This window comes from Natrix helvetica (assembly GCF_964273705.1).
Source record: "Natrix helvetica genome assembly, chromosome: 10".
Classification (NCBI taxonomy): Eukaryota; Metazoa; Chordata; class Lepidosauria; order Squamata; family Natricidae; genus Natrix; species Natrix helvetica.
In genome coordinates, this window is record NC_138561.1 from 13,810,720 (window position 1) to 13,828,677 (window position 17,958).

The 17,958-nt window shown below is 47.5% G+C and overlaps 1 protein-coding gene across 2 annotated transcripts in view; it reads right to left on the reverse strand.

Moving 5' to 3' along the window:
* The window catches only part of RIPOR1 (RHO family interacting cell polarization regulator 1), a 107,884-nt gene that overhangs the window by 74,851 nt on the left and 15,075 nt on the right, over positions 1-17,958 (reverse strand). Inside the window, exon 1 of one of the 2 annotated variants that reach the window (XM_081962936.1) lies at positions 16,535-16,648. The exons of the other annotated variant lie outside the window; for it this stretch is intronic. The gene's annotated coding sequence lies outside the window, so the exon portion shown is untranslated. Of the gene's footprint in view, positions 1-16,534; positions 16,649-17,958 lie in introns of those variants that run through there. 2 annotated transcript variants of the gene reach the window in all.

A 17,958-nucleotide genomic window follows, 5' to 3' on the forward strand; every position in this document is an offset into this window, starting at 1 on the left:
GGGATATTCTGTTCCAGGACCACATTTACCCGGAAGAAGGATGCTAACTTTTGGTAAGCATCTTCCTCCATTACAAAGAACAAAGGGGAGTCCTAGGCTGCATAAACAGAAGGGTAGAATCAAGATCACGTGAAGGGTTAATACCAATTTATAATGCCTTGGTAAGGCCACACTTGGAATACTGCATCCAGTTTTGGTCACCACTATGTAAAAAGGATGTGGAGACTCTAGAAAGAGTGCAGAGAAGAGCAACAAAGATGATTAGGAGACTGGAGACTAAAACATATGAAGAACAGTTGCAGGAACTGGATATGTGTATTTTCATGAAAAGAAGGATTAGAGGAGACATGATAGCAGTGTTCCAATATCTCAGAGGTTGCCACAAAGGGGGTCAACCTATTCTCCAAAGCACCTTGGAGGTCTTCTAGTCCAAACCCCTGCTTAGGCAGGAAACCCTACACCACTTCAGACAAATGGATATCCAACATCTTCTTTAAAACTTCCAGCGTTGGAGCATTCACAACTTCTGGAGACAAGCTGTTCCACTGATTAATTGTTCTGTCAGGAAATTTCTCCTCAGTTCTAAGCTGCTTCTCTCCTTGATTAGTTTCCATCAATTGTTTCTTGTTCTATCCTCAGGTGCTTTGGATGTTCAACTCAAGTAGGGAGGTTAGACTAAAAGACCTCCAAGGTCCCTTCTAACTGTATTATTCTGGATTCAATTTGTATGGGAATCATTTCCCCCCCCCCTTGCCATTTTTGTGGGCTGTTAGATCTCTTCCTGCATTTGTCTGATTCTGTACGGATCCTCTTCCAGCCAGCGTAAGCAAGCAATTTATCAGGAGAAAGGTATGAGGAGCTGAAGACTGTGCCAACTCGGCTTACGGTTTTGCAATCCGATTGTAGACAAAGCAATAGTTAACCTGACCTCGAATAGCTGAGACGGCTACGGAGAGGACTATTTTGTTGCACATGGAGAGACTCAACCACACAAAAATCGCTCTTCTTCCAAAAGGCAGAGCTTTGCAAAGAAGCTCTAGTTATCACTTGCATCAAGTTGGCCTCGCCCACCCAGTCACGTGACCACCTAGCCACGCCCACCCAGCCGGTCATTAGGCAGATCACGTTAGTGGGCTGCGAGATTTAAAATTATGAATTTAGGGGTCCCAGAGGTCCGAAAGGTTGGGGACCCCTGCATTAGAAGATTGTCTGCTGTAGACCCCAGAAAGAAGTTCTCGAGCCAAGAAGAACCTGCACCGGGAATCCAGTTCCTTCTGCGTGACTGTTTCCTGTGGAGGGGGCGGAGGGAAGCCCCCTTCCCAGTTCCAGCCCTGCCTTGCACATTTGGGACCCCCCACTGACCAGTCAGTGACCGGGGGAAGTAGATTTCTCTTCTGCCTTATTTTCCAGTATCTTAGCAGTTGCCGTTACGCTCCTGATCCAGTGTGGCAGTACCTGTTAGGTAACTGCTGCAGAATCGTCTTACCTCAGCTGGCCTAGAAATCTTGTTATTGAAGAAGCAGTAACTTTTGCTGGGTAAATATTAACTCTGGGAAGCCTTTGCATTCTCGATTAGCAGGGTACCGGCTGTTCTGTGACTAAACTCTCTCCTCTTAGACCTTTCCAATTAAGCCAGCCTGCGGAAGAAAACTCCGTAGCAATCGCGTGCTTTAAACGTCCAGAGCTGAGGATAGGGGAACGATGCCTTGTCAACGCAGCTGCATTTTCCATCTTGAAGCTTTAAATGAGCAGAGAAACTTCTTCAAGGAAATGTCCAGCTGCCTTTTTGGAAAAGCACCTTGGGGACAACCCTGACCTGGATGACTGAGAATCTCCATAGGCAAGGAATTTTTAAGGCCGAGTTTTCCCACGCTATTAACCAGTTATGAAATGAGCCAATCAAGACTCAGGGGCAGAAACTCCAAACCTTCCCAAAGAAACCTCAAATCGAGGGCAGTTGACAGAGTGGACTTCCCTCCATAGGGAAGCTGCGGTGGTGGCGCAGTGATTAGAGTGCAGCACTGCACATCAGATCTGCTGATCACCAGCTGCCAACAGTTTGCCAGATCGAATCTCACCAGGCTCCAGGTTGACCCAGCCTTCCGTCCTTCCAAGGTGGGCAAAATGAGGACCCAGATTGTTGGGGGCAAGATGACGACTCTGTAAAACCACTTAGAGAGGGCTGTAAAGCACGGTGAAGCGGTATATAAGTCTAAGTGCTATTGCTATAGCCCCGTGATGGCGAACCTATGACAAGTGGAGGTGGCACGCGGAGCCATATTCGCTGGCATGGCATCACTTAGCTCCGGTGCGCCAGCTGATTTTCAGCCTTCCGGAGGGCTGGAGGAGGCCATTTTCGCCCTCCCCAGGCTTCAGGAAAGCCTCTGGAGCCTGGGGAGGGCGAAAACTCCCCCCCTGCACGCACAGGGGGGAGGGTGTCATGCGCACATGCACCAGGGGGGAGGGGCACGGCACATGTGCAGGTGGTAGGGGCACACACACAAGCGCGATAGTGTGCATGCACACAGTGTTGGCACACCTTTAGAAAAAGGTTAGCCATCACTGCTATAGCCTGATATCTGCAAGTTTTAGGCTGACATTTTCTCCCACATTTACAGTGTTACAAAGAAAGAAGCAGATGGCATCACCTGGGCAACTGGGGAGTCAGCTAGCCATACCCTTACTGGGATTTGAACCTGGGCTGTATTATATCTTAGGCAGGAGTCTTAGCCACTAAGCCACAGGCTCGCCTCCTTATCAGTTGAGCCAGGGAAATAGGTATGTATTTGTGTTACAACCCCTGGTATGCCTAAATAAGGGAGGAAGGTCACTACTCCCTCTTTCTGTCCTTCGGCTCATCACAGAAAACCATGCAGGCAGAAAACCATATTTTTATTTTTAATGTTGCCTTTTTATATTTGTGTTGTATTTGTACTGATAAATAAATAAAGGGAGACTAGTATAGATCTATTTCGAGCTAATTAGCTCTCATCAGCTATATATATATATTAACAAGCAACTGTGGTTACAGAGTCAGCCTATTGGCCGTAACAATCTGGGTCCTCATTTTAAGGAAGGATGGAAAGATGAGTCAATCTTGAACTGGTCAGGATCGAACTCCTTGCAGTGGGCAGAGTTAGCCTGCAATACTGCATTCTAATCACTGCGCCACCATGGTTCATACCTATTTAGAGTCATACTGCCAGGTCCTTGATAATTTGTATTTTGAGCCAGGAATACAATAAACAGGTAAGCGAGATAAGCTCTTGCTTGGCTGTCTACTTCTGAAAAGTGGAACATGTTGTCTGTTTCTTCCACCTACGTGAAGCTCAGTTTTAAAAGCTCCTCCGTCTGTTGAGAGCTCCTCTACGGTTTGAGTAAATGCTTGTCGCTTCAGAGGACAGGGTGGGTTGTATACCGTCGTTACAATTCCACCTGAACAAGTTGCAGAGGATGCGATGCTACAACCTGGAGGTAATGAACTCTCCATTACAGGTTGTTCCTGAAAAGTGGGGACAGAAATAACTTTTTTACCAGGGTTGTTAAGCGAATCACGTGGTCATTAAGCTTGTTGAAGTCCACAGGTCACAAAGTTGCCCAGTTGCCCATCCCTGGGTTAGAGATTGAGGGACTGCAAAATTAACAATGCTTTCTTTCCCCATTCCCCCCCCCCCCAATTGTTCAGCCCTCTAGAAAAAGCAGGCAATCAATGTTGACGTGCGAGTTTGAGTTGGCAAGGTAACCAGGGTTGGGATTCAGCCGGTTCGGATCAGTTTGGGCAAACCGGATGTTAATTTTAATCTGTTTTGCCAAACCAGTAGTTGCAAAGACTGGCTGATCCTGCCCGCTCTTCCCCTCCCAGGAGTCTCCATGCAGCCCATTTTGGATGCCAGGTAAGTGCAGGGCCCGCACAGAAGCTCTGGAGGGCAAAAAATGGGCCTACGGGAAGTCCGGAAACAGGACAGTTTCCGGCCTCCAGGGGCTCTCCAGAGCCCGGGGGAGGCTGTTTTCACCCTCCCGGAGGCTCGAAGGAAACCTCCGGAGCCTGGGGAGGGCGAAAACGCACCACCCCACTGTGGTGCAGGAAGCCAACTAGGTCACACCCCCAGCAACTGGGCAGAGAATTGGTTGCTAAAATTTTTCAATCCCACCCCTGAAGATAAAGTAAGACATCTGGGACCGGAAAAGACCATTTGAACAAGCAAGCAACCAGCTAGATTGAGAAATGGACTGCAAACAGTTCATTACAACAAAAGCGGAAACTCCCATCTCCTATCAGAACTAAATGTTTTGTTATTGTAGAAATTCTCCTTCATCATTTTAACCACAGTTGCTTGATAATGACAGCCACGTATCTTATCTCTTCCAGCCAAGAGTCCCCGTTATGAGATCACGTCACTGAGTTCCTGGAGAAATAATCATTAATTAAAAGGGCTTGAAGCCGGATTTCTCAACCTTGGCAATTTTAAGCTGCATGGGCTGCAACAACGCTGACTTTGGGAATTCTAGGAGTTGGAAGTCCAGGCAGCAAAAAGTTGCCAAGGTTGTAGATTAGAACAACCTCTGACTCCTAGATTGAGAAAGGAGAAAGAAATCAGATGCCTAGGAGCACAAAATCTTGAAGGAAGCTTTTATAATAGGTTCTACCGTTAAAGGCAAAGCCACCTAAAAGTCTAGAGAGATTCTTAGTCATTCAGCTCATGGTTGTCCCTAAGGTGATTTTACAGGAAGCAACTGTAAAAAACCTCCAGGTGTCGGTACCTGGCCTTGCACTCCTGCAGGTCTTCCCTCTGCTTGAAAAGCCTATACTCGTAGTCCTCAGTGAGGTGCTTCTGCTGAGCCTCCTTCTCCGGCTCTCACCTTGTTCTCTGGTGATCGCTGCCAGAGCGGGCATTCCGGGCAGTTTTAAAACGCCGCGGTTCGTTGCTCAACCCTTGAGGGGAGCAGTGGAGCGCTCCGGTGCCCTTAGAGCCTCCTTGGGCATCGCCCTTGCGGCAGAGGCCTCTGCGGAACTCGCTTGCCTGTCTTTGGTGAGAGTCCTCACTTAGTGCCCTGGGTCTCGCTCTGTGACCTGGGCTGCACGCCGCCTTAGCGATTGCTGCGCGGGCTTTCTACCCCTGCTGGGGGTTTCCTCAGCCTCTAGTGATTGATCAGGCAGCGTGGAGGCAATCTCAATCGCTTTGGCAGCAATTTAACATTTTTCCTTTACGATTCTTCAGGATCTCAGGATGAACGTCCGATGATGGACTGAGTCGATAACTGGGTGGAGCCTGGTAACCAAGGCATGGCTAAAAGAGCTTATCTGACTCAGTCCAATCAAGAGAGGACAAGGCCAACCCATCCTGGACACTCTTCCCCTCACTATGGAGAACGAATCAAACAGAGAGAAGCAACCTGGAATTAAGGAGAAACTTCCTAACAGTGAGGACAATTAATCAGTGGAACAGCTTACCTCCAGCAAGTGTGGGTGCTCCGTGATTTTTGGAGCACCCACGGATGCTTTTAAGAAGAGTCCAGACATCTAACATGGTGTAGGTTCTCCTGCTTGAGCAGGGGGCTGGACTAGAAGACTTCCAAGGTCCCTTCCAGCTCTATTCTAAATTCAATATTTGATCAAGCAGGAAAGTGACCGAGAAAGAGTCCTCTTCTTCCTCCCTCCCTGAATCTACAACCTAAGCAAAAAGTCTGCATCTGGCCTTGGGAAACAACGGAAGCCAGACCCACTGGACAGCCAAAGGAATGTGAGAAAAATCCAGCTCCAGCTGCCACTTCTAAAAACAGAAGGCAACTGTTGCCGGGCGCTGTTGGCCGTTTCATCATGTTGCAAATGAAACAAAAAGAAAGAAGAGAAGCCCAGCTATTTTAGTTGCCTTTGGGAGTCTCCCTGCTGCCTCTACAGCCCACGGCTATTTCATCGAGCTACTTGAATTGTTTGAGTGCCAGTTCATTCAGCGGGGCAAGAATTACAAACTGGAAGGATCGGTGCTTAGGCAGGGCTCCAAGGGGCGGTCCCAGAGAAGAGAAGGAGTCAAGCTATTCCCCAAAGCATCTGAAGGCAAGACAAGAAACAATGCAGGGCAACGAATCAAGGAGAGAAGCAACCTGGAACGAAGGAGGAAATTCCTGACTCTGGAAGTTGTAGGTGTTCCATTGCTGGAGGTTTTTAAGAAGAGATTGGATAGCCATTTGTCTGAAATAGTATAGGGCAGCAGTCAGCAAACTGCGGCTCCAGAGCCGCATGTGGCTCTTTCCTCCCTCTGCTGCGGCTCTGTCACCAGTCGGCACCACAATTTTGAGAGGAGCTTCCGGTGGCGGCGGGAGAGAAGCACAGTGCACCAGGAGAAGACTCTATGGCAAGGAGAGGGTTTTCCGCTCCACTCCACAATTGATAGGGCTTTCAGTTATGACAGGTAGAGGAAAAAGTACGCCGCGCTAGGAGGAGACTCTATGGTGGGGGAACTGAACTTCCGGTCAGCTCCAGAATCAAACAGGGGGCTTCCGCTTAGGACCTTTGTGGCTCCCGGTGTTTTCTTTTCTATGGGAAACGGGTCCAAATGACTCTTTGAGTGTTTACGTTTGCCGACCCCTGGTATAGGGCAATGATGACGAATCTATGGCAGGCGTGCCGCAATTGGCACACTGAGGCCTTTCTGTGGGCATAGCAACCGTTGCCCCAGCACAGCTCCACCGCGCATGAGGGTGCCCTTCCTGCCAGCCAGCTGGTTTTCAGGTCTCTGCTATGCATGCGTGGGAACACTTGTCTTGAATTTTGGGACTTTGCGCAGCGCCCCCGCGCCCTGTTTTGCCTTCCAGGTTAGTGCAGGAGACTTTCCAGGCCCAAAACAGGGCACGGGGGAGGTGCACAAGCACCCCCTGCCCTATTTTGGGCCTGGAAAGCGGGAGGGGGGAGCATGGGGGTCACATGCCCATGTGTGGGCGGGCCACGCACGCATTGCATTGTGGGCAGGCACGCGCGCTGTCGCATCTGCGCGTGCATGCTTTTAGCACCCGATGACAAAAAGATTAGCCATCCCTAGTATAGGATTTTCTGCTTGAGCAGGAGGTTGGACTAGAAGACCTCAAAAGTCCCTTCTAACTCTGTTCTTCTCCTTCCTCATCTCATTTTTATATCAAATCTCTTTTTTAACTCATGTCTGAGAACAAGGATTCCTCACCTCCATTTTTCATTAGCTGCATTGAGAAGATTGGGTGGATGAGCAAAGCAAAATCAAGAAGGAGCAACTCGAAAGAGTCCTTGGGGGGGAGAGAATAACCACCCTGATTTTCTCTGTACTTTCATCGGGATAATCCTACCAATGCCTGGAGTATCTCCTCTGTTGAGTTGATGTTAAGACATAGTGAAAACTCTGCAGCCTGGAGTCTATGTGTTGTCTTTCCTTGGCCTCCACAATTTCCCAAAAGAGAACAGAAGCAAACCGTTTGTACACATATTTCAAGGGGCTTCAAGGTTTAGGGGCCAAATGGATTCCAGAAATCTTGCCAATATTTAGTGCATCAATTTTAACTTCTTAAAATGCTCACTTCCCCATTCAGAATGATCTCCTGCCTCTCCCCATAAAGTGGGACCCCCACAAAGCCTTGGTAATCCTCAAAAGAAGAGGAATTCTGCACCAGAGCTCTCCAACTCTTTTGTGTGTCACATTTCTTTAGTTCAAAAAAGCTACCTGGGAGACTGCTGAAATCCTAATTGAGCTGAAACTAAACTAAGCCTCTTTAATCTCAGCACGGCTGATGATACTTGATGACCTTTGAGAGTTTCACTTGTTTTTATCTTCATTCTTTCCCCCCCCCCCCTAACGTAAAGCCTACAAACTTGAAATGTGGCGTGTATGTTCCTTTTGGCTCCTAGGTGCTCGCTAAGAAAGGATTTTTCGAAATGACCATCAGCTCATTAGTATTTCTTATACAGTAATTAACACGCTCTGATGCCAAGGAGTTCTACTCCCCCTCCCCACCTGAAAAGAACTCTGTTCCAACTGCCAGTTGCCTCACATTCCGTTACCTCAGTTCAAACTAGAAAATGTTCCCCTCCTTCATTCAGGAGCCGTCTGGGGCTCCTTACAATACTAAACATCAGTACCTCACCAAAATGCCTACACCTTCCACCTCTGGAACTGCTTCCGGACTCAAGGCGGCGGGAGCGATATTCCCTTACGTGTTTCAATCACCGACCACCACTGAGCTAACAGATTGTGAACCAAATTCCTCCTGCATAGCCCGATCACATAGTTTTGTCACAAAGCATGGGTATCCAGCTAGTAGGTCCATAAAGTCACCAAGAATCAAGTCTGACTTGAAGGAATCTAAAATTTACTTTAGCTTATTTTTTTCAAATCCACCAGAGAGCCACTTAACATCTAGAGCCTTAAAAGAATATTGTCTTCCAAGAATTAAAGGGAGTGAGAGATGTTTCTGCCTTTCTTTTTTGCAATATTATATCCTTAGGGAAGCCTTTAAATGTTACGCTGACCTTTCCACAGACCTAATCAAGATTGTTCCATTATGACGGCCACCGTGATTGCCTTGGCATTTCTCATCTCCAACGTATGTCTGGAAAGAGCTCAGCTGGTCTTACAGGAAATTCTTCGTTATAGGTTTCTTATTACGGTTCCCCGTGTATGGCTAATAAATGAATTGCCTGAAGCAACATCTGGAATTGCCACGAATGTCAATCGCCTGGTAATCTGTTGTCATGGGAACTAACTGGTTAGCCAATTATTTCTCCCAAATGAGCTATTTTGGGAGAAATCTGAACAAAAAAAAAGATGGCTCTGAGAATTCGAGGCAGATTTTAGAATGATGTAAGTGCTACTCATCTGATTTGCCCATTGTTATCGTTTAACCTGTGTCTTATTGAGTAAGCAGGTCCTGGGGTTCACACAACTTAAATGATAAACCCTGATTAACAAATCCCACCTACCATGTTGCAGGAATCTAGCCATTATTAGTTAGCTCAAACTGTGAATCTTGCTATTGTGATATCTATATATCATGATTTATTGATTAATGTATTGGGTAATACTATTCACAAATAAGCAAACCATATCTTGGCAATTTTTTTAGTTTTATTTTTTGCTGTTCAATCTTGTTCCATTCTCTAGGATTGCCGAGGCAAGTCCCTGCAATTTTCTTGGCAAGGATTTTCAGAAGTGGCTTGCTATGAGCCGTGGTGGTGCAGTGGTTAGAGTGCAGTACTGCAGGCTACTTCTGCTGCCTGCCGGCTGCCTGCAATTTGGCAATTCAAATCTCACCAGGCTCAAGGTTGACTCAGCCTCCCATCCTTCCGAGGTGGGTAAAATGAGGACCCAGATTGTTGGGGCAAAATATGCTGGCTCTGTTAACCGCTTAGAGAGGGCTGTAAAGCACTGTAAAGCGGTATATAGGTCTATGCGCTATTGCTATTTTCTAGGGCTGAGAGAAAAGGGCTGGCCCAAGGTCATCCAGCTAGCTTTGTGCTAATTCAGAACTAGAACTCACCGTCTCCCAGACTATAGTCTGATGCCTGGTTAACCATGCTCCATGCATGTCTGCGCAGAAGCCCTGATTGGCTCAAATACCAGTAAGGAGGACGGGCAGGCCCTCCAGAGCACCGTACCGCTGCCGTGGCAGCTGAAAACAGAGCTTGGGAACCCATTTTCACTGGTGAAAGCACCGCGGGTTAGTCCGCTGTTTCCAGGGGCGGCCAGATCTAAGTACCCCACAGGTTGGATCCCGCCCCTGGGCCTTGAATTTGGCACCCCTGGCTCTACAGACTAGATTGGAAAGTTGAAGAATTATCGGGGGGGGGGGGGGAAGGGCAGATTCTGTCCTGTTAATTCACCCTGAGTTGAGCTTTCAACCCAGAGAGTCTTCATTTTCTGTTCCTTGAAGAAAGCAGACCCAGATGAGGTTTTGGAAAGAACAGGAACATCACTGCCCGAGCCAAAATATCTTCCCCGAGTGTTCCAAGGCAGCTGCAAAATATCCCACTGGCTCAGTCTTATTTTAAAAGCAGTTACAGAGAAGATAAAAAAAGAAAAGGTCAGTTTATCCAGCTGCGGGCACGTTCCTTTAAACCATTATTTGAAATTTGCTTTTTCAGCAAAATGGCCATCTAAAAGAAAAGATATCCCTGCTTGGGAAGGCAGTCTCTCTATTCTTTTCAAGACCGTTGGGCCTTCTCAAGTAACCATAAGGAAGGAAGCAATAAGATTGAAAATTGTCAGCAGTCTCAGGCAGGCAGCCCACAAAGAATGGCTGAACAAGCCATGGTGGTTACTCAATAAATCCTCATCTGGAAACAGATTGGCTTCAAAGCATAGAGGTAGTCCTTGACTTTTAGTAACTCTTCAAATTTACAACAGCACTGAAAAAAAGTGACTTATGACCGTTTTTTCAGTTTTGGCCATTGCAGAATCCCCATGGTGATGTGATCAAACTTTGGAGGCTTAGCAATTGATTCATATTTATGACGATTGCAATGTCCCAGGGTCATGGGAATCTCCTTTGCAACCTTCTGACTGTTCTGACCTAGGCTTCCCCAAAAAGCACAAAGCAAATTCCTGGTCCCCCTTTTATTAAAGGAATGTGAATTCCTCTCATTCATATTCAGCAAAGGCCTGGTAAACAGTCTTTCAAAGGTGAATTTATGACTACAGACCTTATCTAGCTTGGAAAGCTGCCATGTCAATATTTTCAAAACGCAGTGCTGTGCAAGAAAAGACTTGGCACAGAGTCTCGGAGATTCAGGGGCAGATCTTCACACTCCTGAAACAAACAAATGAATGGATAGTTTCCTGAAAAAGCCCACTCCCCTTTCGCTTTTTAATTTCCTATAGGAGGGGCTATTCACCATCTATTTGCGGCCTTACTCCCAAGTTGACCCTTATTTCTTAGCTGTTCTTTTCTTCTGGCAGCTCTGCGCAGGCGCATAGTGGGAACAGGCTCCAGCTGTTCCTCTGCCTCACTAGCTTCCTCTCTGCCTCCAATGCAAAGCCCTCATCTCAGTTTTTTTTTTTTTTGGCCCCAGGACTGGCCCATGTTCCTCCCCAATCTCCTCACTGTCTGCTGCCAGCTCCACTGGCTAGCCACAACACTGACAAGCAAAGTCAGTGGGGAATTAAGATTCACTTTACAACCGTGTTACTGTTAACAACTGCAGTGATACATTTAACAACTCTGAAGCCTGGGGAGGGCGAAAATGGCCTCCCCCTGCCCTCCGGAAGGCTGAAAATCAGCTGGCCAGCTGACATAGGGCAACGCTTCACATGCGCCTGTGGCATATGTGCCATGGGTTCGCCATCACGGATGTACAGTAATTGAGAATCTCTACCCATAGGGCTACATTTCCACACCTGTGTGTCCTTTTCCTTTTGCAAGATGCAATGTTTGGCCCAAAGCAAGTCTTTACAACCCCCTTCCTCCAAGGCCTTAGAACTTTCATAAGTCTTTCATTCTAGATCTCCACCTTGGCAGCTGGAAGACGGGTGGACATCAACTCCCAGAATTCCCCAGCCAGGAGGAATTCTGGGAGTTGAAGTTCCCACGTCTTCCAGTTGCCAAGGGTGAGAAAAACAACAACAACCCACTGTTCTAGATTCGTGGGAAACAAAGGAGCAGTGTCTTTTTTTTTACTCATTGGCAAACGGTTTCAACCTAAGTTTCCTTCAGCGTGACAGGAAAAAAGAAAACACGGAAGACCCAAAGAGCCAGCTTTTGGCATCCAAATCACAAGGAGAACGTACACAAGCTGGAAAGCGAAGCAGCAGGGATGCCAAAAGGGCTTTCATCTGGAAATTACACCCTGCCAATCTCCTCAGACCGTGAAACCCACGCTTAAAATTACATCCTCCATGGAACATGTTGCAAGGGGGCAAGCAGTGAGCCAGTCCCAGCCAATTGACAGCCAGGCAGAGGCTTCGGGTACCGATAGAAGAGAATCTATGTAGCTTAGGGAGACACTGGGGGGGGGGGGAGTCCTTGGTGATGTCCGGGTTCTCTCTGAGGACCCCAGAAACTTCCTTTTTAAAAAACTTTTTATTTTGTTTATACAAACTTCACAATTTTGCAACATATTACACTTCCTTTATATATCTGTTGTGATTCTTTTATCTGTACATATAAGTCATGTATAGCTATAGCTTTATATACTGTATATGTGCATTTATATTATTTCATACATCTTTTTTCTTCATTCTATATATAACATTCCATATATTCTATGTGTAACCACCTTTATTACATTTGCATCATTTTGCATTTATTCCCCATTATTTATTTGCTACAGTCTACTTTGTATTTCTACCTTTTAATCATTTCCCGGTTTTGCAGTTGTTGTTTTTTAATTTGTTGATCTTTCTTCCTTTCTTTTTTGCTTACCTGCTTCCCCCCCCACCCTCCTTTCCTCTAGCCAATTATACCATAAATCCCATATGGAGTCATATTCAGATTCTTCTTAAGGATGTAGATATTTCACCGGGTGCTTGCAGAGGTTGGCCATGAAATGGGAGAAATGAAGTAGTTGCACTCAGTGGGGAAATTCAAAAAAATTCCCGACAAGTTCTGTGGGTGTGTCTTGGTGGGCGTGTCTTGGTGGGCATGTCATGGTGGTCATGTGACCAGGCGGGCAACAAGAAGGAAACTCACAGAGTCACAGAGAGCTCAAAAATCAACTATCACACTTTACACAAAAACAGCACAAAAGCTACACAACTGACTCACCATCCAAAGGCAGCTGGACTTCACACACACACACACACACACACACACACACACACACAAAGGAGGTTGGACAAGAAGACCTCCAAGGTCCCTTCCAGCTGTATAGCTCTATGCTTCTAAATGAAGAACAGCTTAGTACACCCAAGCACAGGGGTTGCACACTGTAGGTTGGGAACCCCCTCCCCCAAAGGGCCACAAAACAACTTAAAAGGCAGAAAAATGACATTAAAAAAAATGATCCCCCTCGCACACCCAGTGAGAAACCTCTCACAATTTCTGCTGGCTTGGCTTAGCCATGCAGACTGCCCTGAGCCATTAAGGTAAAGGTAAAGGTTCCCCTTGTACATATGTGCTAGTCGTTCCCGACTCTAGGGGGCGGTGCTCATCTCCGTTTCAAAGCCAAAGAGTCAGTGCTGCCCGATGACGTCTCTGTGGTCATGTGGCTGGTATGACTAAACGCCGAAGGCGCACAGAACGCTGTTACTTCCCACCAAAGGTGGTCCCTATTTTTCTACTTGTATTTTTTACATGCTTTCGAACTGCTAGGTTGGCAGAAGCTGGGACAAGTAACGGGAGCTCACTCCGTTACGCGGCGCTAGGGATTCGAACCGCCAAACCGCCGACCTTTCTGATCGACATTTCCTAAGCCATTACAGGACTGCAATTATGCACCCCTTTAATTATTAAAAGGAGCTGGAGTATTTCTCACCCAACTTTAAACTAAAAAGGAATATTTGATTTCATTGACAGGTGGTCTTGCAAAGGCAACGATCACTTCAGCATGACAAAGTTAGAGCATCACACCTGCTTCCCACAACAGACAGCAACATCACTGGCTGGCGGGGGGGGAGTGGGGAGGTATCCATCCAAACATTTAACCTTATGCAAGTTGTATCTCAATAGCACTGATGACGTTACCTAGTTTGGTAACGAAATGTCTGCAAGAAAACAACCAAGCTCAGCGATAATCAAGGAACCTCTCATTTCAACCCCGGGCTACAAATATTCTCCTCAATTGGGTTCCATGATTTTATTCCTTAGAGTGGATTCATTTCTCCTCAAGAGATGTTCTTCGTGGCTTGGTGTTACACGGGGACTGTGTGAATCTCCCTTTGTTTATTGTGCTGTGAAAACCCAGCCAACTGCAGTTTATTCAGTAACCGTGATTCAGCAGGATGTGTGAGGCCAGCCACTTCGTCTCAAATCTCCTTCTGCCACACCATTTTACGGCTAAAATCACAGGCACCTGCCTTCTCCTCCCTTTGTTTGCAAAACACCAATTTGTGCCCAAACACCAATTCGGAGACATCCTTTTCTAAACTCCGTGCTCCAAGCAAGGGATTCAGCCCCCCACAGGGACTCACAATGCAATAAAACAAGAGAGTTCCTGAACACGCACAGAGCACCGTCCATAGCAACACGTCGCCCTTCCCCACATTGCCAAAATGAATTTGGTAGTCACCACAAATTTACGACAAAAACAAAGGAGTGACTTTGTTGTATGCTTTTGCCTCCTCGGAGAGAATAACATTTTCCAACTCCAAATTTGAATACAGGGGGAAAGAGGAGAAAAGGCTTGGCTGAGTTTACATTACACACTGGATTAGAAAAAGTACCACGTTTCCCCAAAATAAAGACAGGGTCTTATTTTCTTTTGAACCACGAAATAAGTGCTTGGCCTTATTTTCGGGGAGGTCTTATTATTTTTGAGGTGCAGGAGGCGGCGAGCGTGGTCACCTCCTGGCTGCTGCTGTGTTGCAATATTTTCAGGGGAGGGCTTTTTTTAGTGCATGCGCTTAAAAGCCCGATTGGGCTTATTATTGGGGGAGGTTTTATTTTCAGGGAAACAGGGTAGAATTAGGTGAAGAGATTTGGTTCACTATTGTGGGAAATCCAGGTCTTCCTAAGCATGTTGTGTGAAACAGCCCACACACTAAATTTCTGAAAACACATTTTTTAAACTTTACTAAGGAAAAGAAATACCTACAAAAGATACTACAGATAGTAGTTGACTTACAACAGTTCATTTAGTGACCCTTCGAAGTTACAACAGGACTGTAAAAAAGTGACTTATGGCTGTTTTTTCACACTTATGACCCCATGGTCATGTGATCAAAATTTGACCGGTTGGCAACTGGCTCATATTTATGACGGTTGCAATGACCTGGGGTTACATGGTCTCCTTTTGCAACCTTCTGACAAGCAAAGTGAATGGGGAAGCCAGATTCACTTAACAACTGGGATACTAACTGCAGTGATTCACCTAACGCCTCTGTGCAAGAAAAAAAAATCATACCATGGGGCACAAAACCCAGTGCACAAATGTCTCATTTAGCAACATAAATGTTGGGCTCGATTGCGGTCGTAAATTGAGGACTACCTGTATGCTAGCTAGACCCTAGATTGGCTTTATTAGGAGCATTTGAGGGAGTAAATAAGTCTGGCTGCATTAAAACAAAATGAACATATTTTTGTTAGCGGCTGCTACGTCGTTTATCGCTAGTCACGGACGATGGAATAATGAAACTGAGGAGAAACAGAAAAAGCCTCATTGAGTTGAAGAGGATTTTCCAACAGTTCAAATACCACTTTATTAATGTTATCTATGAAAGTATCAAACGACGTTTTTCCTAACAAGACATAATCATCCTTCCAGATGATCCTTCCCAGGGAAAACCTCTCCAAGTCCCAACTGAAAGGGAGACTTCTACAGATCCCAAATAATAACCATCTTCATTCCATTAGACAACACAGATCCCTTCTTTTAGAAGAGCAGCCCCCCAAAACTGAAGCCCGTTCCGGGTCTGAGGGGAAACCCCCAGACCCTAAAACCAGCTCAAGGCCTTTGGTGCTCTGTCTCAATCCCGTCACACTTCCACCTTAATCCCTCAATCCTGGTGCTGGTGCTGCAGAAGAGATCAGGAAGCCTGGCTTTGCGAGCCCCCCCCCCACCTGCTGTGCCCCCCCCCTCCAACTCTCGATCGCCTTTGTGGGCAGCTACACAAATTTGATTAAGGAATGAATAATAAACACGATAAAACCTGAAGGAGGAGGAGGAGAAAAAAGGGGAGGAGAGGAAGAGGGGGAGGAGAGGGGGAGGGGGAGAAGGAGAAAAAGGACTAGGAGAAGAGCAGGATGAGAGAAGGAAGAGGGGGAGGGGAGGAGGAGAGGAGAAGGAAGAGGGGGAGAAGAGGGGGAGGAAAAAAAGAAGGAGAAAAAGGAAGAGAGAAGGAGAAGGAAGAGAAGGAAGGGGGAGAGGTGGAGGAAGAGGAGAGAAGGAGGAGGGAGAAGAGAGGATAAGGAAGAGGGGAGGAGAGGAAGAGGAGAAAAAGAAAGAGGAAAGGAAGAGGAAAAGAGAAGGAGGAGGGCAAAACGGAACAGGAGGAGGAGAAGGAAGAGGGGAGGAAAAGGAGAAGGAGAAGAAGGGAGAGGAGGAGGAGAGGAAAAGAAGGAGAAAAGGGAAGAGGAGAAGAGCAGGAGGAGAGGAGGAGAAGGAAGAGGGAGAGGAGAAGGAGGAGAGAAGGAGAAGACGAGGAGAAGGAGAAAAAGGAGAAAAAGCCCAAGGACGGCCCTTGGGCAAAACCTCCAGCCACCTCCCCTCCGCATGCCTCGGGCTCCGGCGCTCAACATCCCCAGCCAGCGTGGCCCAGGAAAACGGGAGCTGCCAGAGCCCGCCGGGGGCGGCGGAGGGGAGAGAAAGCGGGGGTCGCAGCACCGCCTTCTCCCCCTCAGGGTCCCCGCCTGGCCGGGGAAGCCCGGGAGGGAGCCCTGCGCCCGCCAGCGCTGCCAGCTTCGCCCTGGGACCCCCACTTACATGGCTGCGAAGAGTCTCCGAGAGCTGCGCCGTCCGACGTCCAGCCGCCTAGCCAGCAATCCAGCCGGGGAGGAGCCGGAGGAAGCGTCGGGAGAGCCAGCGAGCGAACGAGCGGGCGGCAGGCGGGGTGGAGCTTCCCCCCGGGCGGGGTTTTCTGGGCACTAAGCGGGGCGGGGAGTGCGGGGAGGGGGGGATGTCCTGCGTGGCGCCTGCTGGGGAAAAGGGGTCCCGAGCCTGACGTGGAAGGGGGGGGGTGGATCCTCTAGGACTCCAGCCGAGCTCGGAGGTGGTGGGCGTGGAAGGCGCAAGACGAGGGTCCCAAGAACTTGGGTGGGCCAGGCTTTGTTGTGACTTCCACCAACATAACTTTCCCAGGATAATAAAGTTGTTGCAGCTGCAGCTAGCAAAACGAGAATACGGGGTTGGAACAGAGTCGAAAGGGACCTTGGAGGTCATCTAGTCTAACCCCCACTCCCACCCAAGCAGGAGACCCTACACCACTTCTGACCGATGGCAGACCAGTCTCTTCTTGAAAGCTTCCAGGGATGAAAACTCCCACAACTTCCCAAGGCAACTTCTGTGCCACAGGTTAATTGTTTAAAACTTGTTTATCCCATGGTGAATTGGGTTTTGTTGTTGATGAAACAATCGGTGGAACGACTTGCCACCAGAAATCGTGGATGCTCCATCATTGGAGGCCGAAGAAGGATCATCAAGAAATGACTGCAAACCATAGTTGTTAGTTGCAAAGTCATGTCCGACCCATCGCGACCCCATGGACAATGTTCCTCCAGGACTTCCTGTCCTCTACCATCCTCTGGAGTACATTTAAGCTCACACCGGCTGCTTCAGTGACTCCATCCAGCCACCTCATTCTCTGCCATCCCCTTCTTCTTTTGCCCTTAATCTTTCCCAGCATGAGGCTCTTCTCCAGTGAGTCCTTCCTTCTCATTAGGTGACCAAGGTATTTGAGTTTCCTCTTCAGGATCTGGCCTTCTAAAGAGCAGTCAGGGTTGATCTCCTCTAGGACTGAACGGTTTGATCCGCCTTGCACCCCAAGCGACTCGCAGGAGTCTTCTCCAGCACCAGAGTTCAAAGACCTCCATTCTTTGGCGCTCAGCCTTCCTTATGGTTCAACCTTCACAGCCATCCATAGCCTTGACTGGACGCTCTTGTGTTGCCAGCATGATGTCTCTGCTTTTTAGTATGCTGTCTAAATTTGCCATAGCTTTCCTACCTAGGAACAAGTGTCTTAATTTCTGGTAGTCCCCATCTACAGTGATCTTGGATCTCAGGAAAATAAAATCTGTCACTACCTCTATTTCTTCCCCAGCTATTTGCCAGGAATTGAGAGGATTGGATGCCATGATCTTAGTTTTCTTAATGTTGACTTTCAAGCCAACTTTTGCACTCTCCTCCTTCAC